The sequence below is a fragment of the Barbus barbus genome (assembly GCF_936440315.1).
Source record: "Barbus barbus genome assembly, chromosome: 9".
Lineage (NCBI taxonomy): Eukaryota > Metazoa > Chordata > Actinopteri > Cypriniformes > Cyprinidae > Barbus > Barbus barbus.
In genome coordinates, this window is record NC_136737.1 from 28,713,275 (window position 1) to 28,741,047 (window position 27,773).

Below are 27,773 nucleotides of genomic sequence, written 5' to 3' on the forward strand. Positions count from 1 at the left end.
TTGTATCCTCATTAATCTTCTGTATATATAGATTAGTTTCTGTTTGTCTCTGATTTAGTTCGAAAGGCATGTTCTCTGTTTGTTGTTTATTCACAGTCTCTCTTGTACTGTTTGTCTTCTGTGCAGTACTAGATTCATTTATCGCACTCTCCTTCACTTTTTTAACTGCATCAGAATAGGACACCTAGGTTGTTATTTTATATTTCTGCACCTCTCTAGCTTGTTTTTGAACAGGACATCCTCCAAAAGCAGCACGGTGTTCTCCGCCACAATTACAACATCTCATTTTTACATCTTGACCACATTTTCCATAATCATGTTCTCCTCCACATCTTTGTTTTCCTTTACATTGTCCTGCCGTGTGTCAGTAAAGGCTTTGTTCGACTTTTCGTAGATCATCTACTCTTCCCTGTGGATGACCTCTGACCTACTTTCTATAAGATCTGAATTTCTGCGCTTTGAATTTTAAATATTGAATTTAATATTCCGATTTTCATCTTGAAAACTTGAAGCTGTATTTTTTAAAACTGGATATTTGCAATCAAAGAATTCAGAACAAAAAATCCGCTGTTTGAAAATACATGTCTATTAAAAAAACTGCCATAAAAAATTCAGTTGTTTAATTTCAAATGTTCATTATTATAAAATTCAGATTCAGAACTATGTTAAATGCCACATTATATTCAGTTTTGTTAAATGACACTGTCAATAATTCAAATAGTTTTGTCCTATTATAAGCTCCATAGTAAACGAGATCAAATCAAATTCCATGTTTACCTTTTACTACTAAAACTCTGATCTCTATCGATTAGCTGGCCTGACGATGCGACGCGTGAGCTCTCAACCAATGATGCGCTGAAGCTACACAAGCAGCACCTTCCTCATTTACATGTTACACACGGAAAAGCACACATAATCTACAAATAAATACATGCGGGAATAAATCATTCTACAAACATGAATGCATAAATATATAATTAAATCTCAAAATTAATGTATAAATAATATAAAAATACATAAAAAAAGAATTAGTGAAAAAATAAAAGTTGTATGAAAGCAGAAAATAAATTAAGGGGGGGTACATTTTATTACAAATGAATCATATTTATTTTATCAAGTCGTTTATTCATTTTCCTATTATCACATTTATTTATCTATTGATTCATATGTAATTTCTGCAGGTTTGGTCCTCCATGCCTATAAGGGTGTGACATCACGTGGAAACTAGCACGCTGATAGGCTAACGCATCGGAGTCACGGATAAATGTGATCTTTGGTTATGAAAAGAAAAGTTATAGATAATGAAGAACGATCCGCGGCGCTGTGGAGAGGGTTATGAGCGCTCGTTTTGAGATGATCTTGACTTTGAAACGTGAAAGCACAGCTAACAATCTGATGAACTGTTTATTGATGGTACAGTAATACAGTACAGGATGCATTTCGGTGAATATGCATGTATTATTAGAGTGCTGTGTGGATGAACAGTTATTAGTTTGTTTGATGTTCTGAAGATCCGAGAGCAGTAACAGGCAGCTGGAGCTGTTTTCTTGTCTCGAGGAGGCAGCAGGTGATGCAGGGCTCAGCAGGTGAGGTGATGCTCCAAACAGTAGACTAATACAGAATGCACATAAATGCAATGATATAAAGCTGGAGGATGTAGATTCTGTTTTAGATTGTAATAGTCTACATATATTTGATCATTTAGTCAGTCTTGTGTCTCCTGAATAACTCCTGTTTAGAAGCTGTTATTTGAAAGATTATTTCTTCTGGTGCATTTTGGCATCTAGTGACAAACAAAGTTGCAAAGAGCAGGACCAAACAGATCCTGAATAACAGAATTGTTTATTTTAATCAAAAAGCAAATTTGTAAGTGTTTATTGTAATATTTGAAACATATTATGTTATTTATAATGAATTACACTCATATTTTGTAGGGGTTCCTTTACAATAAAACCTTTTTTCCCCATTTCCTCCATTGTATGTACATTTAATTATGAATGAATACAAATGTATTGATGTGAGATTTAAGGAGTTTGTGTGCATGTGAACATCAGAAAGAGGATTTACAGACTCTCTCTATCATTTAATATCACACAGAGACACTGAGGAAACATCATTGAAGTGAACAATAGCCTTTAAAATGACTTAAAATACCTACATAATAGCAATAATGCAATAATAATGAGTTCAAATAAAGTGTCAAAAGCAAGAAATCATATGGTTTTATTGAACAAAACTGTTAAAATACATAATGTATTATAAACAATAGAGCTAATGTAGATTAGGCATCACAACAAAGGCCTGTTTTTACACATTACTGCGTGATCTAATCCTTGTTTAATATTGAGCAAGCACCATTTAATTCAAACGTACACTTAATCTTTAATATTTGGCCATTTCTTTAGGACAGAAATGCTACAGCTGCTGTAATTAAATGAATATGTGGACATCTATCCGTGTAACTCAGAGCGAGGGTTTGAGCTTTTATTTTGAAATCTCGATGTATTCTCCTGTGTTTGTGTAGATTTATAAATGATTTACCTCACAAATCTGATGCTATGTTCCCAGATGAATGTTATAATAAACACAAACTCACAACAACATGCAGAGATGAGTTTGAGACGCTCCACATGTAAATGATAACAGTTTCTGAGGAAATACTGTGAACGGAGCCGCTGTGAGATGCACGATCTTAACTACACGCATGGAAATAATTAAAGCACTGCATCGCATAGAAATATTGAATTCAATCCTAGCGTTTGTGAATTCACAATTATGATTCATTATGGTTTTTAAATGGGTTTAATATATCATGCAGCCTTGGAAAACAGTCTAATAATGTGTTTTCTGGATTCTCGTCCGTCAAATACGCCACTTCTGGTATTTTGCCGGTTAGTCGATGCGAGCAAAATGAAGTCGAATAAAATGGACGAATCTGGGTCTCCTGGGATTACCAGAATCAGCATATAAAAGTATATGTTGTGAAATAACATGAAACTGTATTTTAATGCCGCTATCATTATTTATTTAGTTTCTCAGTTTCTGAGCAGAACGAGTCAGGAGAGGTTTCTGTGAGGATCACAAGAGTCTCTATAAACCACAACATCAAACCAGCTTCAGCTGACGTTAACGAGCTGCTTATCTTTATTCACATATCAATTTATATAGTTTATCATAATTATTATTATTATTATTTTGTGTGATTGGCGCCCTCTATTGACCAGCCACCACAGAAATACATATGAACGTTTTGATTATTAATGTGTACCGACACAAACTAAAAATTACATTTCATCAGTGAATAATGCTAATTATTGATTAATTAATCAATTGACTAAATAAGAAAACAATTTAAAATAATAGAAAAAAACATTCTTGCTCATTGCTTTTTCCATAATTTTTCTGCTCTGAACGGATAGTTTTGATTGGAAGATTTAAAATGAAATCATAAGCAGTCATAAATCAGTAAAGTGTTGAAAAGTCTTCAGTACATATATAAAGTGCCTATTTCTTCATCACCTGGCTTCATTCAAACAATAAGACAAAATAATAAGTCAGCGATAACTACAGAAAACTAGTTTTGGTGAATACAGGTTCAGGTGTCAGTACTCCCCATATTCAGTCATTTCCTGCCCAAATTCAACAGATGATGGCACAGCTGATTTGCTCATTCTAGGAGCTATAAAAAGATTTATGTGAAAAATGAGAACTGCTGACTTCAATAGTCTTCTGAGAGAGAAACATATATTGTTTGAATATAGACATAATAATGGAAATATGCACCTTTTCAGCTTTCTGTCTCTTCTGTTTGGGCACAAGATGGTCATGTGTTCATTCCTCATTCCCAACATGACTGGTGTGAGTACACATGTTAAATAACATTGGAATTTGCTGACTTGGTAAATTGTATGAATTTTGACTCTTTTTGTGGGGAATGTAAGACAAAGTTTAAGAAACTTAAATGTAATTGCAGTAATGTTCAGTCAAGGTGCTAAGACCAACACAGACATACCGTTGGAAATGCTTGCCTTTGCACCTTTTTCTAAATGCACAAGATGGACAAATTCATCCCTCTCCACAAAAAAAGGCTGGTTTGACAAGAGTTTGTCAGACTTCCCTCTGGTCTTCCTTTTCAGCTGAAACAACGAGAAAATAAAATATTGTTGTTGTTTTAATACCTACACATTGAGATGTTAAGTTGAGTGTCATGTTTAGTGTTAAAAATGATCTGTGACCAAAATATTTGAGAGCAAGGACTTTAAGGAAAGTTAAACAAAGCACATAAAATTAGGATCCATTCTTTAAAGCAAATCAATTACAAGTAAATGTGTTCAACATTACGTGCGAAGGGTTGAACCTCTCAAGGACTTGTTCAGCCTTGGCAGCTTCTTCAAGATCAGCATTGGGAGCTTCGAGTTCAAGATCCCTGTTAATACTAGCAACTTTCTGACAGAATTGGTCAAAATATGACTCTGAGCTTTGAAAATATGCCACGAGTTGCAGTGCTACACACAGTATAGGAAAAACAGGTCTTTAGTGTAAGCCTGTGCTTTTTCATATATAAAACACATTTATTGAACAGTCAGCATTCAGGAACAGAATTACATATGAAATTAAATGACATTATATACATTTCACTACATACTAATTCATTCTGAAGTACCTCATTTTAAGTTAACTTTTGAGTACAATGTTCTGTACAGTAAGCGTCTAGAAGACACATAGTACATTTCTCATGTAAAATAATTCATTTAGGTTTAAAAAGGTATTTGCATTTGAGTGTTTAGGCCTATTTTACACTCGAAGAGTTAAACATTTCTTCAGCTTTTTTAATACATATAGTACGGCAGGGGTGTCCAATCCTGCTCCTGGAGGGCCGGTGTCCTGCAGAGTCTAGCTCCAACCCCAATGAACTGAAGCAGCTAATCAAGCTCTAACGAGGCATACTAGAAACTTCCATGCAGGTGTGTTGAGGCAAGCTGGAGCTAAACTCTGCAGGACACCGGCCCTCCAGGACTGGGATTGGACACCTCTGGTTAAAACATTGCTTTGTTAGAAGTGCAATCTACATTGTTGTATACTGTGATGTAGGTAGGCCTTCAGGTTCGTCAACGGAATCATGTGAATCTGTAGATAGGCTTTCATAGCAGTCAGATCCAGTCACTATTTGGTGGTATGTTTATGTCACCCTTTCTTTTTCTGTCTTACATTCATGCAGCTGCCTTCGAAGAACAGAGCAGGCCACAGTACGCTTGCTCTGAAAGTCCTGGTGGATAGGCTTAAAAAATCAATACATTAAAAAAAAAATAATACAATAATGAATAATAAAAATAATACATTTTGAGGCATTATAAATGATATAGGAAATCTCAAGTATGGATGCTTTTCCTATTTCCAGGGTTCACAGAAGCAGAAGTAATCATAGTTAGGTAGAATTATAAAGCATATTTGTATTTGCTCAAATAGCACAAGAACATATCCGCAATAGCGTTTCCATGACATTCCAAAAGAGGGAAAAATAGAGAGAGATTAATTACGATGGTCAGAAGAGAGAAATGTGTCATATTCTCCATCACCCTATCAGCTGTTGTATTAGAAACACCCTAGAAGCAGCCGTAATTGTTTTTTCTTTTTCTCATTTACTGCCAAGGTAATATAACACAACGTATAGCATTACAAAAGTTGTTTTAAATTATTTTCAAATATAAATGTTATAAACTTATTAGAAATGAAATGTGAAAAACTGTGGACAAGCATCATCACAATATGTGAAAAGGGTCCACTTAGAAGGCAAGCTAGTAATGTATATCAATACACTAAATTTGCCAAGCAGTCAAAATTATTTATTAGACCCCCAAAGAGAAGCACAATTATTCAAATGTAATGATCAATGACTTCTGAGAAAACAAAAGCACTTACTCTTGGTGGCCAGGCCGTCTGACAATGCATCAGTCTGTTCGTTCTGCAGATATGACTCCATGCCTTTTCATTTCTTCAACAAGTATAGCTTCTTCTTCCTGGAGTCTTTCTTACTGCATCAACTTGTCAAAGATCCTCTTTTTCAGGCCCAATGATGCATCATCAACTGAAACCGAAAGTGAGCTTGGTACTTGTAGCTTTGTGATGCTAAATAAATATCTTACATAAAAAGTTTAGGTCATACCACGTTCCCATGGCCAGATCGGGGTTTCTGCAGCAAGCAATTCATCAGCAGAATTCAAGGCTTTGGTTGAACATGTCACAAGAGAACTGTACTGAAATATTGCATCAGATAACTTCTTCTTATGAGCAATAGAAATTATTATGATGATCTAAATAAGAAAAATTGGATATTTAAAGCATTTTATTCACCTGTAGTGCGATACAAATCTCTCTTTTTCTGCTGAATTCCTAAATACAGCCCTTCAATCAGACGCTGGAAACCCGCCGGATCATCTGTTCTGTTGCCATCGGAAACCGTTCAAAAAGCATATCAGACCCCTGAATCAGGGCATTCAAAAGTGCATTATTACTTTAACTAAGCAAGAACAGTCTTTTAAAATATTTCAAATGAATGACAGTTTTAAAATATTTCAATTAGATGCCTAATAAACAAGAATCATATTTAATTTCTAATGAAACTATACAAAGATGGAAAGCAAAGCTGAGCATGCACCTGGAGCTGCCCATTGCTTAACATCACTAACCCACTGCTGCAGCTCTTCATTAGATCTGCCCAAGATTGCCTTAACAGCCTCCATATCTTCTTTGGCTTCCTTCATCTTTTGCACAGTTTATGAATAGATTGGTATTTAAATATATAAACATAATTACTTCAATTGCTTATGATTTTTCACCAAACATCTTTATTTTTTTTGGACTACAGAATTTCACATGCCACTGTCTTAATCTATGGATTACAAAAATATGACATTTACCTGCCTTACTCATATATTTAGTTGTAAGAGCAACACGTGATAAAAACTGTTAACTTGTTCAACTTCCTCTCCTATTGTAGTGCCTGCTCCGGTTTGATTTTAACCACTCCACTGGACCTATAAAACAAACTGGCATTGTCAGACAAACAGACAAAGCAAGATTGAAGGCCTTGCACAATTTTTAAGTTATTTAAAACAGAAAGTTACCTCACAGCTGGTAGAGTGTCCTTTTTCGTGCATAATAGAAAGAAAAGGCTTCATCTCTGTTAACTGCGGCATGCATGGAACTACCTTTGTGACTTTTTGCAAGCAGGGCCAATATCGGCACATGATGTCGGAGCAGAAGAATCTGCAGTTTGTTTTTGACGCAACTTCTTTTTGCAAAAACATTGGATAAGCAAATATTTCACCCCTTTGCATGTTCAGGCCTTTAAGCAAGATGTTGTGTCTGCAAACCGCCACCTCCAACCCTTCCTCATCCAATTTACTGCTTGATTTCTTTGAGGTCTCCCTTGCAGCAGCCCATGTAGATCTTCCACATGTGCCTCGTCCTTGTACCTGTAATAAACAAACCAATATCAGTAAAGTGTAATCTTTCAGTTAAACATCAATACTCCATCAAAATAAGGCTGCTCCTCTGCTCTATATTAATTACAATGCAAAAAAATTATTATCAAGGCCAATATACACTAATATACATAATCCTTTGAAATATTGGTTATGCTAGCATTCTCTGGCTTTGTTAAACCGGTATCCATCTGCAGACACTGCAGCTGCCTCTGGGACACATGCAGGACACGAGAAGTGATCAATTCCACTGAGCTTCTCTTTTTTATGGTGACAATATGTCCTTTCAAAAAATGCTTTCTGGAATGTTTTGCCACAAATGGTATCACTCTAGCAGCTGAAAAAAGAAATCACTTAATTAATGGGGGTAAGCAGAAGTTCATTAATAAAATAAGATGTAATTCAAAGCATTTTTACCTGTCCAAATGTCCGTGACCTATGCTCTAACATCTTTACAAACGCTTGTCTAGAGAGGCCTGGTGCAGTAACTTTAAACTGCTCAAAAGATGTGAACAGGTCAATCTGACCCACATGGAAAGAACCTATATGAGGATATATGCGCATATATGAAACCTATATGCAGTATATATGCACATATTTGATAACATATATGCTGTATATATGCCACATATAGGCAAAATTGAGGTGCATATATGTGCATATAAAGGCCATATAGGTATCCTGTATTGCTTCTTTATATCCACATATAAGCCCTATATGTACATACAAGATATGTCTCCTATATAGCTTATGGCAGGATCTGGTCATTTTGTAACTCATATCTCACTTTGGCAACTGTCATACATGATGCCTAGCTCATATTTTCTATTATCAAGGCAATAACTAAGAACTAACTATAAAAAAAAACAACAAAAAAAAACGTATGTGCGAACACGTGAAATTGGTATCACATGTAATTGGCATGTTATGGAATTTAACTATGGCAAATAAGTGAGAGGAGATGGAAAGCTATGATGTCTACACGTTTTCCTGAAAAATCTACAAGGTCTATTCTTTCTTTTATGAAGATAGTGGAAAAGAAGGAAATGTATAACAAAATGGTTTGTCGTTTTTTTATTTTGTCAATCAAGCCTTTTTTCCAATTTCAAGTCACTTCCAGATTCACATTAAAGCTCATACACATCCACACATTCACCGTTACATCCACCAAATGCAATGCAAAATGCAATGTTTTCTGTATTGTCTTAATGCAGTTTCTAGATGAATATGGCTGAAAGGTCATTACAGTCTAAACGTAGCAAAAAAAACAAAAAACTAATTCCATAGAACATACATTCAAGTAATCATCATCATCATCATCTCACATTTATCTGAGCATTTCACTGTGGTTAATGAATTTGAAGACAATGTCAACATTTCTGTTCACAGTTTTAATGAACAGACACTTTTCTTTTATCTGAGATGCTTGTATAGCAACTAAAGGCCCCAGACCTTTCCCTACAGGGATGAAATAACAAGGATTCTTAAATTGACCGCAGATGTCCTGTTTCACTTTTTGGTAGTACTTCTCCACTGCATAACATGTCTCCCCCTGCCCCAGATCACAGACAATGAATGTCTTCACAGAGAAAATACTTTCCTCTCGATCAGAAAGAATGACAGTGTACGAGTTTCTCCGAAAAGTACGCGAGTAGTTTTGTGAATGAACTATTTCATCATTAACCACTACTCTGCAAAAATACTTCACAGTGACTCTATTTCCTAGGTTACTGATGCTGTTCAAGGCCAGAAAATCATAATTTCTGATCATACAAATTTTAGGCCTACCCAGAGATGTAACACCATGAGATCGACTTACTTCCTGCACCATTTTTTTCTCAACTGAAAAAGACTCTAAGAGAGCTAAGTAATCATCAGAAGCTGCCACCATGGTTTTTTGGGAAAATGATGGAAATGCAACCTGTAGCCAAACTGTTTTCATTATCTGCAGAGAAACTCCCTGGCTGCTCTTTATCATATCTAAAATGATCCCATTGTATGACTCAAACACAAATGCAGACTGTGCCCAGAGGGGACCCCAGTTCCTCACAGTATTGGGCAGATGAAGGCACAAATGTACATTGAAAGTGACATTATTGATCCCATAAAGGGTCTCCATTTCCTGAACAAACTCTGTTAGCAACCCCTCAGATTCTGATATGTGCAGTGGTGATATATTCTCACCGAGTAGAAGAGAAACCCCCTTTAACAACTTAAACCAGTGCTTCAGATATTTTTCAGGTAAGACCCCTTTCAATGTTGGTATGCTGTTATAAAACAACCACATGTTCCACTCGTGTGCCTTCCAGAACTTTTTCTCTTTCACTGAGCGGGGGACACGGGAAACATTACAGGGGGGTTTAATAGAAGTTAAAATGTCATCAATCTGTTCTGTTGAGCGTCCGATATACCATGGCGATTGGTTGTTTTCAGAATGAAACCACAGCGTGGTGATGCTTCTTGCTACACCCAGCAGCACACTGTGCATATAATCTGGAACACAGCCATCAATGATATTAAAATCAGGTAGACAAGACAAAATACTAGGCCCTTTCACTCCCTTAGTGGGGTTTCCAGCAAGAGCCTCTTCTACCAGATCATCAGTCTAACCCTAACCCTAACCCTAACCCGGTGCACCGAGCCAGAATTATTGACGTGGCAAGTATGTTACACGCTAACTTTAGCTGACGTTATGCAGTTACATACCACATTAAATGGTTTTGCTCGCACTTAAAGAAGTGTAAAATGGATTTTGCTAGGTACCTGGCTAGCAATAGCTTAGCTTTCTGGCTCATGTTAGCTACCTAATTTGTGAATGTTAGCGAAGTCCAATTGGGACTAATGTTAGATTTGGTAACGTTAAACATGATTAGACAAACGTTTGCAGTTCATGATAACATTTCAATTTTATTGCACCAGAATTTGAAAAAACTCTCCAAATTAAACTGCGTGCAATCGAGATGGAGAAAGAGGACACACAAGGGCAAACAAAACTTCCTCACATCCCAAACTCAAAGTACAGTGAGCAGCAGGGGCAGACTGGGAAGGCTTCAAAGAAAAAGGTAACTGACTGCACCAATTGGTGCTTTACTTAAAGTTATCTCCCCCTCTCGCTCTTGTTTCTTAATGTGTAGGTATGTGTGTAGGTTTGTAATTGTGTCATCTATGATGATTTCATGTGCTTTGTTGACAAGATGTATGCAAGGTGGTGTAACTTAAGTTAATAAGAGTTGGGCTAAAAGTCAGTCTGTCTCTCTCTGTCTCTCAAGGTTGACAATAAAAAGGGAGGGGCTTACAAATATAAGCACCAGGAGGGTGAGAAGCAGGAGGAGGATCATGACAGACTTTCAAAGAACAAGGTACACTACCAGTCTGCATCCTGTGTGTGTTGTTACATTACAATACATTCATGATGAGTAAGATTTTTATGGGGGATAAGGGAATCTTATTTGTATAGCGCTTTTCATAAGACACACAAGTCACACCCAAAGCGCTTCACACATGAAAGGGAGGGGGGTTCATTCACTCCATGCTGATGGTGGTAAGCTACATTTGTAGCCACAGTTTCCCTGACAGAAGCGAGGCTGCTCACATCTGCGCCAACGGTCCCTCTGACCACCACCAACCATTCACACATAGGGATTGGGTGAAGTGTCTTGCCCAAGTGTCTTGTCACACAACGACAGTCTGCACCTGCAGGAGCCGGGATTCAAACCCCTGACCTTCCGATCATGGGGCGACCCGCTCTCCCATCTGTGCCACTGTCGCCGTTAAATTGCTTTTTCTTTTTCCTCTGTTTCCCCCTCTCCCTCCGAAGGTTGGCGTGAAAAAGAGATGTTCTTCTAAATACAACCACGAGGAGGAGGAGGCGGGGGAGGAGGACGAGGAGGAGGCGGCGGAGGAGGAGGATGAGGCGCGTCATGACAGACCTTCAAAGAACAAGGTACACTACCAGTCTGCACCCAGTATGTGTTATTACATTGCAATACAGTAAAGATAAGTAAGACTTTTATAATAAAGTACATTACCAGTAGCTGTTACAAGGTATAACACCAGCACAGTAGGCAACTTTGTCCTCTCTCTCTCTTTCTCTCTCCCTCCCAGCGGGCCAGCGAAGAGGAGGAGCGTATTGGGGATGAAGAGGACATAGTACCACCCTCTAAGAAAAAGGTAGCCTAAATGATGACATCCAGTGTGTGGTGTATTACATGCATACATTACATGAAACACAAGATGTGGAAGTTTCATGTTTTAAGTAAGGAATAACCACCAGAAGGGCGGACAACCAGTTACATATAGCCAAGTGGAGGGATTTCTGCCCTAGACTTCTTGCCACCTTCCTCTTACACCTCTCGTGACATCCTCCCAGCCAATCAGAATTAACCATTTACAAAAGAAGTTATATAACAATTAGCTGTTGTTCTTCTCTCTGTCTCTCTCTGTCTCTTTCTCGTAGACAGCTGCTGAATTTAGAAATCACTTGGACGAAAAGATGTGGGAGAGAAGGAAACTCGACCAAATGCAAAGAAATTTGCAGGAGTTGAGAAATGAAGTCCATTCTCTTAAAAATGAAAATGCACGTCTGAAAGACATTATCATCAATCGTAAGTATTCCTAATTTTAATATTTATTAGCAGGGTTTTTTCTGGAGATGGATATTGCAGTGGCAGAGAAGTATAAACTTAGAAATTTTATGGGCTGAAACACGTGTTTGGCAAAATAAATGCTATGCTGTTAGCTGGTGAGGTAGTGTGGGTGCTCATATAGCCGTTGATAAGATTCAAATTAGAATTATATTTATTTGTCTCTTTCTGGAGGAATTCGTAGAGGGTTAACAAAAGTCATGGCCTACATACAGTTCATGAGAATAAATGATGCTTCTCGGCTCAAGAAGGCAATCGGCTCCAGAAAAAAACCCTGGGGAATTTGAATTTGAGAGAAATTGGGAGAAAGAAAATTGCGTTCACAACCAGGTTTCCTCTGCAGAGCCTTATCAATGGGCTTTGGAGGGGGGGTTGTAGCTTGCGTTCACAGCTGCAGGAAATGTTTCTCGAAGAGTAAGGGCACTGAGTTGGTGGGTGCTATTTTGATCTAGTGATTGTAATTATTGTTTTTTCTTTATATAACCTCTTTCTAGAAATCCCTCAAATGAAAAGTGACCTCGCCATTATTGCTCAAAAGGTAAGTTCCTCTGATTTTCATTGCTTTTTAAATTGTTTCTCAAGCAGAGCTGTAGAGACTTGTGATGTTGGGCTGATTGATAGTGTTAATTATTTGATGTATTTGCACTTTAATTTATTGAAGAGAATAACTATATTTTTCTTCTATGAACAAGACTGGAAGGACTCCTGTGGAGGATCTAGATTCTTCCTCCTCGACTTTTGGAGAAATGCATCTGGTGAGTATTTTTCTCCCTTGCATTTTTATTTATTTATTTAGTTTACTTGTTACTCAAACAGAGCTATATGGATTTTTATGATGTTTGACTGATTACTTTTGCATGTAACTTTAATTTATTGACATGTTTAATGTTTTCCAAGCCCACCTGTAAATAAGAATCTATAGTGGCTTGCTTGGATGAATAAAAATTGTTGAAGAGTTTCACTATGTTTCTTTCTTCTCTAAGACTCCAGAGAGGAGACCGAGCCCCGAGGAGACCGAGCCCTTTAAAGAGAGTCCCATGGTGACTGAGCGCTTTCGAGAGACACCACAGGTGTGTGTAACCCTTTTATACCTCAGATTTTTTTGTACTTATTTTACTTAAGGCTCCAACTGAGCTATAGGGATTTATATGTTGGGATAGTTAGTGGTAATATGTAATTTACTTGCCCCATATGCATAAAATTGTTGAAGAGTTTAACAATGTTTTTTCTTCTCTAACAAGACTGCAGCAACAGCTGAGACCTCAGCGAAAACACAGGTGTGCTTAAACTGTGTGCTTTGTAGGAGCCAGTTAGTGTTATAAGTGACAATCATCCTTTCCTCCTGCCCCCCTTCGCTCCTCTCCACCCACTGTCTTTTCTCCTTCCCTACTCTCCATCCAACCTCCTCCTTTCCCCCCACCCTGTCCTCCTCCTTCTCTCCTTTAATAACGTTTAGGGCAATGATTAATTTGTTTCATATCTTTATCATTAATTTAGCATTTATACATAAAAACCTATTAACTATTGGGAAGCTAAGCGTAAGAATCAATATGAAACATGAAAAAGTTTCTAAAAGTTGCCAATAAATTAATATTGTGATGTGAAATTATTTTTCAGATTGAAGTTATAAAGGGCTCTGGGGTGTTTTGCCAGGCAGAAGCGTGGAGAGCAGCCCGCCTTGCCACCTCTGCTACTGCCATGGTACGGAATCTGCTGCTGGGCACCTTCGACTTGGAGACTTTGCTGAAAAGCAACCTGAATGGTACAAAACAACATGTTCCTAATCTCTTCTGTCCTTGAAAAAAAAAGAAGTCAGTCATATTCTGTGGAATAAATTATGTTTGTGTGCGGGCATACCATCGCTTTTTTTACTTGGCATTTTTGTATTTCCTTGCACCTCAAGAAAACATGATGTGTATATAAAAAAACTCTTGCTTTCTCCACCTTCATTTTACCCCTCTTCCATAATAATTTTGAAATATTACTTTAAGGTGGGAAGCCAACCAGAGGGGATGGGGAGCAGCTGGTCGCCCTTGACCAAATTAAAAAGGCAGCCATTATTGGTGAGTAAATGCATAATGCGTTGAGAAGGGAAAACAAAACTTTTAAGACTTTATAAGTTCACCACTTTAACCATAGCCTACTTGTATCAATGTTTATTAGGCATCAATGGAGACTGCATAAGGTAGGGCACCCATTATTGTTACTGTATCTGCTTGGGACCTATAATACTAATTCATCGCTTGCTCACTTCTTAATCCTACCTTTCCTCTTCTAAAGCCACATTTCTGGGGTATTGCGCTGTAAGGTGTGTAGTCCTCCATTTTGTAGAACATATAGTGTTGCAAATAACCTCATGGCACTAATTGTTGTCGTCTGAAGTTTTAATAAATAATCATATTCACCCCTCCTTCACCCTTAATCCCCTCTGTCCTGTGTTTGTGCCTTATTTTGTCTATACCGGTAATTGATTTGCTTGATTTTAATGCATATCTTATTGCTCTGAGTAAACCTAGCATGGCAGCTCGCCGGTGGAATGTGTGTGTGTGTGAATGGGTCAATGGGAGGCCATTGTAAAGTATTTTGGGTACTGTTGAGTGCAGAAAAATGCTATAAAACCGCAGAGTGGTCTTAATTTCCCTAAAACAACTGCAGAAGTTGTACTTCACCTGTGTTTTAAGCAAACCAAAAAACGCGGGAGTGGCTAAATTTTTCCTAACCATGAATTTTCTCTGCTTTGGATGCACATGATTGACCGTGTGACTGTTAACAATGCAGTCCCCATGACGGACATGTGCATATGAAAGAACGATGCTGCTAAAAAATAAGGGGGGGGTGATGTTTCCAATCAGAATTTCTTTCAGATTTAGCAGAATCCAATCAGAATCTTCCAATTGACATGTTTACATGACGCATTTTTTATTATGATCAGCCCTTTATCCAAAATATGTGTCCAATCGCAGCTGTACTGTAAGCACTTCAGGTTCCTGATGAAGCACTATATTATTATTATTATTATACTGTCTTATTATTTTTGTCTTCTCTAGATGCTACATTGAAGAAGTGGCCAGCAGCCACCCGAGGGCAGATAGGCACGTCTATCAATTCGAAGCTCACGGAGCTGAGAAGATCATCAAGATAATTATTTTTTTTCTGTTCAGTTTTTTGTCTTATTTTTGTTCTTGTACTATTTGATTGTTCTTAAGTAAATAAAAAATTTAAATTTCGACATTTTGGGCTTTTATTTATGTTGTCTAGCAGCTATGGATTTTAATAATTTTACTAATATATAGGTAAACATATAGGTGCATATATGCACACATATATATACATGCATATATGTCACATATATTAAAAACATATAAGTGAAGTGACATTCAGCCAAGTATGGTGACCCATACTCGGAATTCGTGCTCTGCATTTAACCCATCCAACGTGCACACACACAGCAGTGAACACACACACACACACACACACACACAGCAGTGAACACACACACACACACACACACACACACAGCAGTGAACACACACACACACACACACACACACAGCAGTGAACACACACACACACACACACACACACACACACAGCAGTGAACACACACACACACACACACACACACACAGCAGTGAACACACACACACACACACTGTGAACACACACCCGGAGCAGTGGGCAGCCATTTATGCTGCGGTGCCCGGGGAGCAGTTGGGGGTTCGGTGCCTTGCTCAAGGGCACCTCAGTCGTGGTATTGAGGGTGGAGAGAGCGCTGGACATTCACTCCCCCCACCTACAATTCCTGCCGGCCCGAGACTCGAACCCGCAACCTTTGGATCACGAGCCCAACTCTCTAACCATTAGGCCACGACTTCCCCAAAACCTATATTAAAACATATATGTTTATATAGGTTATTTCCGTGTGGGGATATGCAGTTTGAAATGCACTTGATCCTGGCCAGTAACCACTTCAGATAAGGTCCTGCACTTCAGGTTTCCAGGATTTGTGGCATGTAATTCAGCTCCAAATAGACAAAGAGAGGTCATAGCGGCCTACAACGCAATCCAAATAACATGCAATGACAACCTTGAATAATAATAAAACATTTTTTCAATTTTTTGGAGTACATACCATTTATGTTGATGAGCTGTACTAATCAACCAGCACTTACAGACATGTTCTGAGGCTCACAATCACAAACATTTTGAGGCTCTTTGATGGGTAACAAACATGCTAAAGAAAAATAAAAACATATTAGCACTAATGTATTACTTACACTTATGTTTTCATAAGTAAATGTTGCTTACCTTGCTCTCATATTGTTTGTTGGCCACTGACGTCTTTGACAATACTTGATGGAGGGATAGGTTTAAATAAATGATCTTAAAAACACTCCCTGTTGTGCAAAACAAGGTGCTGGTGAGTTGACACGTCACAGCTGTCGCAGTAATGTGGTTTAGGCAAACAGTCCTTGCTGCTTTCACTCTGCAGTGATCACAAGTTAGGCAATCTACCCTGTCTGAGGCGAGCGGACAATCCAAGAGCGTTTGTCTAGCTGCTATCCAATGCTTTTCAGACACCATTTGTCTTAAAGTCCAGTTGTGAGATGCCGACATACTTTTCTCAGAGAAAAGAGCATCATGGAGCTGCTGTAGCTGTGTATCTTGAAAGACAAAAGCGGTATATAAGGAAACAAAAATGTTTATAATCTAATTGTACTAAAATGATAAGGGAACTCCTGACAAAGTGTAGGTCTTTTGTAGCGTCCCAATAGCACGCTGTGCATGGGTGCCGGTATCTGAAGAAACATAATTCAACGAAGACTCAGCGGCACTTGTAGTTTCTAGAATAAATGTTGGTTAAAGCATTCTTGTATATTTGAAATGTTCTTCTTTTTTCCTACTAAAGTAACACAACTGGCTTACCAGGATCAATGAAAGTTTAATTGCTTGTTAATGAATGGACCACTGAAGCTCTGGATTTACCTGGACATCATATACAGTACTGATAAGCCTCTATAAGATTTGTGAGACCAGGAGAGAAAATAAAACATGATATTATCACTTGCCCCCTTTTCCTTGTTTGGCTTCTCTTTTTGAATATAACAAGAGACCATTTTTTTCTCTTTTTTCCATCTGATCCTTGGAACGTCTTTTTCTGTTTAGGTTGTGATTTAGGAACAGTCTCCTCCTGGCCATAATGATAAGAATAACCTTGTAACTAGAAAAAAATTGCCTACACAATAAGAACAGTGTGATTGTTATTAAAGAGTTTGACAGACCGTTTCCTACCTGTAACTCTTTGACAATCAGCCATCATTTCATCGAGGTCAAGTTCCTTTTCATCTTCTGCAGCTGGATCAGGAAAATCATCGGTGGACATTATTCTGACAATGTAGACAGTGTATGCTAAAATTACACAATGCTCAATATTGATTACATTCACTGATCTATAACAAAGAACACAAATATATGCTTTAGAGATCAGTGGTTACATTTGAGGAGTACGCCCTCTATTTGTAGGGCTTATAATTGTGTTAAAAGTTGGAAAATGTCCCAGTTATCTAATTACGGAGAAGCAAGATGAAAATAAAAGAACATACTAACTGAGATTATGGGTCAATTTGTAATATTTAATTTACTAGGGGCAAATTAAGCGGGTGTCTGCCAGTAAACTTACTGTACGTTTCACAGAGTACATAACAAAACCACCTGACCTAAACCTAAATACTTTACTTTCTGGCAAAGTCAATTATTGCTTTCCACATATCATTGTACATCTTATATATGTTCAAATCACAGTTAACTCATTCTCGAGGCAACAGAGAGTACACATATACAAATTAATCGCTGGCATATAATAATAGTTTGACAACTAGTTTTGTGCAAACTTTTACTTCGCTAAATCACAGAAATACTAGAACATACACATATATTTAATCTTTCATTGTTCTGTTAACGGGGCAATACTCTTTCGGTAAACAACTTACCCTTTATATACATTATATATATATAGAAGCCAAGTGGAGACCGGTTTTCCTTTGCTGTAAACAAAACTTGGTTCTCGTGAGACTGTCATATTCTCACCGGAGCTTATGCTACATCCTGCACCATCTGCTGAAACACCACTCTCTCATGAATGTGAACATGACAGTTAGCAGAAGCTATACGGTTTATAATGTTTTAATTATGGATATTTTTCTTAAACGCATTGCACTTTTTTAACGAAAACTGTAATATTCTGTTTTCCGTCACACGGCGAATCACGCTTTTGATCATGTACCAGTTTCAGGTTTTCACTCCTTTGCAGTGCACTCTCAGAAAACAAGGTGTCAAAAAAAAGGCTGGTACCTTTTCAAAAGGTACAAATATGTATAATTTAGGTACTAATATGTACCTTTAAGTGCTTATATGCAACCTTTAGGGGTAAATAAGGTATCCCAGTGTACTTTTTTTCCTGACAGTGCGTGTACATGGCCAGTAAGAGGTTTGTAATAGAGAATGGACTCGAACATATTTGCAAACTCATGTTCAAGTTTAATTGACGTCTAAATGTTAGAAAAGAGAGTTTGCCTAGGGCACTACTTAATCATGTGGGCATCGAGCAGTAGAAGAGCACCAAAGGTTTGGGATGAAAGCACAGGAGACACACAAGGGTCAAGAGTATGGAAGAATTATATGAATACCTTTAAAACATTTCTCAACATAAGCACTGCATTAATGACTGAGAGGGTAGTGGGTTGTCTCACACAATAACTACCAGCTGAGGTCAGTGCATTGCCTTGGGTGAGCACCCGTACGGCAGAAGAGGCTGTGAGATGGGAGAAGAAAAATAGTTCATCGAAGGTTTGGCAACAAGGACAAGTCAGACGAGAACTTCCGAGAGAAAAAGATGAAATGTCAGAGCGACAGCACTCTAAATAGACTGAGAATGAGGTAAAGAGAGAAGATAATGACTGCTCTCTGTCTAGAGTTTCTTGTCATTTTGCTCCCAGCAAGAGTTAGAAAATGTAGCAATTTTTTTCCCTCATTCCGCTACAATCTACTCTTTGGAAACGCATGACTCATATACCAATGCTTTTTATCCGTTTTAAAAGACATCACAGGTTTGCATCTCAGCAATTTAAACACTTCTTGGTGGTGAAAAGCACCTACTTGTGGTCGCCCTTGAAATTGCTCCCTCATGCATTATTGAATTAATAAAAAAAATCATTTTAAAACACTAAAAATACTGTTTTGCTTTACCTCAAAACAGGAATGTAATAAATATTGTAATTTCAATTTTTTTTATTTATAAGTATTATTTTACTTAAATAAATAAATAAATAATAATAATAATAATATATATAGTCCCGTAACCCTACAGAGAATAAGCAGGTTGGAAAAGGATAAAAATAATAATTGTGATTATAATGATATTGTACTTTCAAAATATTGAAAGCATTTTGTTTCCTTTAAAACAATATAATATTGTCCTTTCAAAATCTTTAAAATATTTTGTTTTCAAAACAAGAATTTAACAAATTCACTTTCAAAATATCACAAAAAATATGTTCAAAATAATTATTGTTCGATTAATTTGTTCAAACAACAATATAATATTGTCTATAATAATATTTTCCCATGATCCTACAGAAGATAAAATAAAGTAGTAATAATATTAATACAATAATAATATTGTAATTTTAAAATACTGAAAGCATTTGATTTTACTTAAGAATATAATATTGCTCTGTTTTCAATACGAGAAAATTAAAAAACATAGTACTTTAAAATATTCTGAAGTGTTTTTTCCTGTTACTCAGATATAATACATACTGTACTAAAATACAGAACGTATTGTTTTCGCTAACTTCAAAACAAGAATAAGATGTAATGTACAAGAATACTGGTTATACTGAAATATTTTTTACATAAAGATGAATCCCACACACTGCTGTAGCTTGAAAATGATATTTTTATGCAACATTATGATGAAAATCTGATGAAAAAAATGAAACATTCTGTTTTAGAACACCTTAGTTCTGGAACACTTTGATTCCGTTGGCCTTCCTGGTTCTACAGCCAACCATTGGAGGAGAATTTGACTAGAAGCTGCTCTAAATCTGCCTTTGATAAAGGCTGCAGCGGGGGCCGGCACACACCGCCGTGATCACTCCATTGCTTGTTTCAAAGCGGGAACGCCATACTGCCGTGTTACCTATAAAAAAAGGGGGGGGGGGGGGGGACATTGCAATTATTGAATAGTCGAAATCAATCATAGATTCTCTTTTACACAAGGTCAAAGGCATCATTTAGAGTCTGTTCACTCTGATCAAACCGTTTAAGATCAGCATATTGTGAATCTTTCTCATGGCCTTTGAAGCAAAGCTCATGTTCAGCAGCTCTTGGGGGAAGGGCTGCTTCCAATGTTTATCGTGCCTATATAGCAGTAAATGTGTCTGTGGTATAAATGTGCGGCGTTGCCATGGTGATGTGATGCTCACTGCTGTGTTGGGTTCGATGAGGCGATATTGGAGGTCTCTGGCCTCGTCCCAGCGTCCTGAAACACACAGCTGTGCTAGATCACACACCTGCTGACCCAGGACATTTGCCAGGGCGCACACACCTCCCACGGCCCCTTTAACAAAAAGAGTAACATCGGCTCTTAAAGGAACAGTTCACCCAAAAACTGAAAATGTCCTCACCCTTAGGCCATTTTGTAGATGAGTTTGTTTCTTTATCAGGTTTGGAGAAATGTAGCATTGCATCACTTGCTCACCAGTGGATCCTCTGCAGTGAATGGGTGCCGTCAGAACGAGAGTCCAAACAGCTGATAAAAACATCACAATAATCTACAAGTAATCCACACCACTCCAGTCCATCAGTTAATGTATTGTGAAGAGAAAAGCTGTGTGTTTGTAAGAAATAAATCCATCATTAAGACCTTTTTATCTTTAAACTGTCCATAATCCATTATAACGCTTCTTCCAGTGAAAAAGTCCATCTCCTGTTGTCTCTCACATCAAAATCCACCCATTTGTTTAGAGCCGTTTTGGACTGCTTTCGCTTGTAAATGGTGTTTGATCTGTGCAGATTTCTCTCCTGATTCAGACCAGAGCACGTTTTCACTGGAGAAAGCGTTATTATGGATTATGGACTCACCTTTCAGCTGGAAGCAATGGTTTGAAGCCTTGTTTGTAAAAAAACTAAACAAATCCATCATTAAGACTTTAACTTTAAACTGTTGCTTTTTGTCAAAATTCAAGTCTATAGTCCATAATTACGACAGCGTTTTAGTGCTCGTTAAAAAAAGTTATAAATTGAAGATTAAAGTTGTAATATTTTGAGAAAAAAGCTAAAACGCAATTTTATTCTTGTAATCTTAAAGATTAAATGATTTTAACATCCTAATGATTTTTGGCATAAAAGAAAAATGTATAATTTTGACCCATACAATGTATTTTTGGCTATTGCTACAAATATACCCGTGCTAATTCTGACTGCTTTTGTGCTCCAGGGTTCATATTTGTTTGGACTATTTTACTTGTAAGTGGGAAAACTTAAATCTGTGCATATTTCGCTTCTGATTCGAATAACCATGTAAAAACATTTAGAAATTCAGTACTGCTAACTTTCATTCACTCTGTGACTGACACACTACAGACCCCTCCCACATAAACAACAGTTTGATTGACAGCCTGACACCAGCTATGCTCATGATAATGGCCTAGTGAGTCTTTTTGACAGATATTAAGGTGACTTTGATTGTGTTGATTAATTGACAGGCTTCCTAGACGCTCCCCCACAAACTGCCATCTGATTAACTGTAGTTTTGTTTCCCAGTAAGTTATCAAACTTCGTTGTTATGAGAAAAATGAGGTGGATGTTGTATTAGGACTGACATGTTTGTATTAGGGACCGTCTTTCTACTGTTATTTCTGCCAATGTGCATTAATCAGTTGCCCTTCAAGGTGAACGGCAACAATTAGCTTGATTTGTTTTTTATTATGGTCACAAATTGTTTGAGGTGTTCAGCTTGTCACGTGTAAATGATTACTCTTAATGTACTTTCTGTATTTTATGAGGAATTTGAAACAGTTTGCACAGACAAACAAATCAACTGCAGTGTCTCCAAATTAGGTCATAATTAGCCTTAAGTCAAAATAAAGCCTATTTTTAAGGTTCATTTAAATATTTTTGCATTGTGATATTAAGTAGATCTACATCAAAACTCCCACAACTGTTGCCTAGTATAAAGAAGAAAAAAAAAAAGTTAATTCAAATTTTAAAGTACAACTTGTAGTAGTATGTGTTGTAATACTGATTATTTAGAATGATTATTTAACTTTTATTATTATTTGACTGATTATTACTTATATACTGATTATTTAAAACATTAAATAAACAATGGCAGGGTGCATGAATATAAGAGGATTAATACTTTGAAAGATATTAGATGGTGTAAAGATGATTAAAAACTGATTCTCACCGACAGCGTATGCAGCCATGAGGAAACAAGCAGATCCTGCAAGAACCTGGAAATCCTGCGATCTGGTTTTCTGCACAATCAGAGCTATTCTGGTGATCTGTCAGTTATCAAATATTAGTGTTTTAAGGTGATAAAGGGGAGTGGAAAAAGAGGCAGAAATATAACAGAGACTGTAAACAGGAAAAAAAAAAAACAATTATTATGCATTATTTTTATGCCTAATTTGGTTACAGAAGTAGGCAATTTATAATAGTATTATTAGTATTTATAATACAGCGACTTTAACAAAGTCCTTTAACAGTACTTTAACAAAAAGTAACAATGTCCATAGGAAATAATTAAGTGACCGAAAGAGAAAGTCAAATCTATTTTCCCTTGAATTTTGTTTCTGCTCATTTGTGTCTGAGAGCATTTCAAATGAGAAGCAACTCATGGAGAAAAACTGAATGAATGACTTTCAAAGCAGATCAGCAGAATTCAGACTGTCAAACATCAATAGCAGAATAGAAGAAGAAATAAATGACACAAAAAGACTTGCATTCATGAAACAATCAATTAAACAAAAAATAAATACATTTTCAATTGTAATATATATATATATATATATATATATATATATATATTGTGGCGGGGTGAGGAATCACACGACAACAGAGAATGGCAGGGAAGTCCCCGAAGGGTGGATTTATTAATAAAAGTGAAGAAACCACGTGCCGGGGTGCTCATCCGTGGTAGTGCTGGTAGTGCTGGTAGTGCTGGTAGTGCTGGTAGTGCTGGTAGTGCTGGTGCTCCCAGAGCGGCGTGTCCGTGCGGGGCAGTGCTGATCGGTCACGGGCTTTCTGTGGGAGAAGATCAGAACAGACGTTAACATCCAGTCTTCTGGAGTGATCACTCACTTGTGTTCGGGTTGGCGGCGGCTTATATGGCCGCCGCTTGATTTGCCAGCAGCCGTGACCGATCAGCCTGGGATGAGTACTTTCAGGTGTTCCTCGTGGGTTACCAGGGCGACGCTGATGAGGCTTCGGGACACGTGTCACAATATATACTGTATATATATATATATATAAAATAGTTCTGTCAAACGATTAATCGAAATTAATCGCATCCAGAATAAAAGTTTAGTTTACTTAACATTTGTGTGTAATGTGTATATTTATTATGTATATATAAATACAAACCAATGATCTGTACATAAGGGTACTGTTATTTTAGACACGTCCAAAACGAGGACGAAAATGGAAATACAATTTTTAAATACATGAATTATGTCTCCATCTTTGTTGCCACAGTTTTGTTGGTGCCTTTTTTCTGTTCTAAAGAAGGGGGTCCCAACACATTTGTCCTTATAGTGTCTGTACAAGTCATTGGTGTTTGGTGATGAGTTTTTGGCACAAGGTCTGCATATAAAGTCACACCAGAGGTGTTCAGCTGGGATCAGGACTGGGCTTTCTGCAGACCAGTCAAGTTCTTCCACACTGACTGAATCAATCATGTCTTTTTGAACCGTGCCTTATACACAGAGGCACTGTCATGTTAGAATAGAAAAGGGTTCTGTACAAACTGTTGCTATAAAATTAGAAGAACACAATTCCCTAGAATATCATTATATGCTTAAACATTAAGATTTGTACTCATAGAAATGACTAAAGTAGTCAAACATGTTCATTAGAAGGGGGTGACCCAATACTTTTGGCAATATAGTGTATATACACACACACATACACTCACCTAAAGGATTATTAGGAACACCTGTTCAATTTCTCATTAATGCAATTATCTAATCAACCAATCACATGGCAGTTGCTTCAATGCATTTAGGGGTGTGGTCCTGGTCAAGACAATCTCCTGAACTCCAAACTGAATGTCAGAATGGGAAAGAAAGGTGATTTAAGCAATTTTGAGCGTGGCATGGTGCCAGACGGGCCGTTCTGAGTATTTCACAATCTGCTCAGTTACTGGGATTTTCACGCACAACCATTTCTAGGGTTTACAAAGAATGGTGTGAAAAGGGAAAAACATCCAGTATGCGGCAGTCCTGTGGGCGAAAATGCCTTGTTGATGCTAGAGGTCAGAGGAGAATGGGCCGACTGATTCAAGCTGATAGAAGAGCAACTTTGACTGAAAAAACCACTCGTTACAACCGAGGTATGCAGCAAAGCATTTGTGAAGCCACAACACGCACAACCTTGAGGCGGATGGGCTACAACAGCAGAAGACCCCACCGGGTACCACTCATCTCCACTACAAATAGGAAAAAGAGGCTACACTTTGCACGAGATCACCAAAATTGGAAGGTTGAAGACTGGAAAAATGTTGCCTGGTCTGATGAGTCTCGATTTCTGTTGAGACATTCAGATGGTAGAGTCAGAATTTGGCGTAAACAGAATGAGAACATGGGTCCATCATGCCTTGTTACCACTGTGCAGGCTGGTGGTGGTGGTGTAATGGTGTGGGGGATGTTTTCTTGGCACACTTTAGGCCCCTTAGTGCCAATTGGGCATCGTTTAAATGCCACGGCCTAACTGAGCATTGTTTCTGACCATGTCCATCCCTTTATGACCACCATGTACCCATCCTCTGATGGCTACTTCCAGCAGAAGTATCATTTCAAATTGGTTTCTTGAACATGACAATGAGTTCACTGTACTAAAATGGCCCCCACAGTCACCAGATCTCAACCCAATAGACCATCTTTGGGATGTGGTGGAACGGGAGCTTCGTGCCCTGGATGTGCATCCCACAAATCTCCATCAACTGCAAGATGCTATCCTATCAATATGGGTCAACATTTCTAAAGAATGCTTTCAGCACCTTGTTGAATCAATGCCACGTAGAATTAAGGCAGTTCTGAAGGCGAAAGGGGGTCAAACACAGTATTAGTATGGTGTTCCTAATAATCCTTTAGGTGAGTGTATATATTAAGTGTGTATTATAGCAGCTCTTACATCTCCACCACTGTCTTTGAGGCCGACAATATTTGGATGTTGAGAAAGTTGAATTATTGCATCCACAGGCAGGTCGAGACCCGTGTTTGCTGGCACGCTGTACAACACAACTGGCACTGAACTGGAATCTGCCACCTTGGAATCGAAGAAAGCAACAATGCATTTTAATGAGACAAAGTGTGAACCACGATTTAACTAAGTTAAATGCAAATGAGCGTAACGATATGCATAATGTCCACAGTTCCATTTGATCACAATGGAGAAAACAGTCTTTGATTAAACACAAAAATACAATTACTCAAGACTACCTTAGTGTAGTGGTTGATAAGAGCTCGGCTATCCATTCGACCGCAGTAAAAACAAGGTGTTACCACTAACAAAAAGTCAGCACCGGCGTCTGCCATTTGCTGGCTCATTTGGATCGTGGCTCTGGTGGCTAAAAGAATAGACAAAGAAAACAAAACAAATGTTATCTAGTGTGTAAAGGACATCTGGCATATATAAATAAATACCCAAGAGAGACGTACAGTCACAGCCAGATCCAGCCATGAGTAACTTGTTTTGTGGCAGCGCCTGTTTGACTCTCTTCACCACCTCAACCCTCTCCTCCGGTGTCAGGTATGGATATTCCCCATTAGAGCCCTGCACTATAAGACCTGCCAATGCAATCAACAACTAGTCGTACAATTAGACTTTAGGATGAGCAGAAATATTGAGATATCATTGGAGTGGATATGTGGATATGGAGTGGCAATGGGAGGATAAATGCCACTTATATCCAGCACTTTGAGTTGTATTTCTCCATGTGGAAGCAGCTGATCTTCTGCACAGAAGACTGGAGCTTCTTTTTGCAAACATGCGGCTGGTTGTGATCCGTCTGTAGAAAAGACAACAGATGTGGTGAAAGGAAAATGTGAACTCTGGTATTTTCTAAAGCTGCCATGCAGTTAATAATCAACACACTTATCACCTCTAAACACTGACAACGTTTGGGGACACAATTACAAAAATTCACATGGCTAGGCCAAATCTGAAATGATCTGGCTCAATAAATAAGTGATATAACGCATATAAAATGTATCCTAGACAACTTTGTTTTGCTGCAGATGTTCAGACAGTCTCGCAGAAGCAGTCCTTATTTACTCTGTCAGAAAACTTGACAAGTAGTGTCACAGTTCAATGTAGAAGTATATGGTGTTTATTATTATTCTGTTGTTGTATCTGAAGAGAAACCGTCCTGCTTGTGTATAATGAACTTTCTCGTGCACTTCACTGAAGTCCGCGTGCAACACCACGAGGCCCAAGTTTAAGCTTTTCAATATTAATTATGGTCCCGACGCTGCTTGCAAACATTGTTGAAGCGTTATGTCATATATAAATAATTGTTTTGAGAGATGTCAACAGAGACTTGTTAGGCTCGCCTATAAAGTTCAATATTCTGCTTCCGGAAGTAAAAAATCCCTTTCATTTTCTCCATAAGGGAATTGACTTTGAATTACTAAATATAAGCTTGTAAAAACAGATGTAACATGAGCTTCGTGGTTGTTTATAAAGTATATATACTTCAGCAGAAGCAGTCATTCCAGTTATGTGATTTAAAACCACGCTTAATTGTGCTATTTCTGTTGAAGAACTACATTACCCATAATCCTATATAGAAATGTCGACCAATCATAGAATCGCAGCTTTGCCGGGCTCCGCCCACTCTTAAAGCACTGCGAACATCCTAAACCGAGTCGGTCTCCCTAAACTGAACTAAAGTATGTCATTTTGTATGTGTCTATGTATGTATGTGTAAATAAATAAGCACACACATACACATTGTAGTGTTTCTTCTCGTGCAGTGTATCCGATAGACTACATACACGGAGAATAATATATCAAAACTGCATGTTTATTAATACAGAACAGAACCGAGCAGCTCCTGCTGCTAACTCACTCAAGCAAGTTAGTCCAACCAAAAACCCACACCATAACCCCAGGTTGCCCTCTAGTGGAGTCAATATGTAATTACATAATAAGTGCATTAAGCACTAAACCACACACATGTATATAAATATATAAGTCAATAGTTTAATGAAGAGATCCTCAAACCTGGCCCATGACATATACTTTTAGCTCTAGCCCTAATCAAACACACCTGAGCTGCTAATCAATGTGTTCAGGATCATTAGAAAATCACAGGTAGGTGTGTTTGATTAGGATTGGAGCTAAACTCTGCAGCCTCTGG

At 37.8% G+C, this 27,773-nt stretch overlaps 1 protein-coding gene and 1 pseudogene across 2 annotated transcripts in view; one reads left to right on the top strand and one right to left on the bottom strand.

Moving 5' to 3' along the window:
* Positions 1-27,773, top strand: part of LOC306874657 (NLR family CARD domain-containing protein 3-like) — a 99,776-nt gene that overhangs the window by 40,461 nt on the left and 31,542 nt on the right. The gene's annotated exons all lie outside the window — the stretch shown is intronic.
* LOC306874684 (4-hydroxy-2-oxoglutarate aldolase, mitochondrial-like) lies at positions 20,186-26,401 on the bottom strand (annotated as a pseudogene). The gene is made up of 6 exons: positions 26,071-26,401; positions 25,852-25,979; positions 25,544-25,678; positions 22,599-22,695; positions 20,614-20,747; positions 20,186-20,327 (listed from the first exon to the last, which is right to left on the bottom strand). The product of its transcript is annotated as a 4-hydroxy-2-oxoglutarate aldolase, mitochondrial-like (transcript).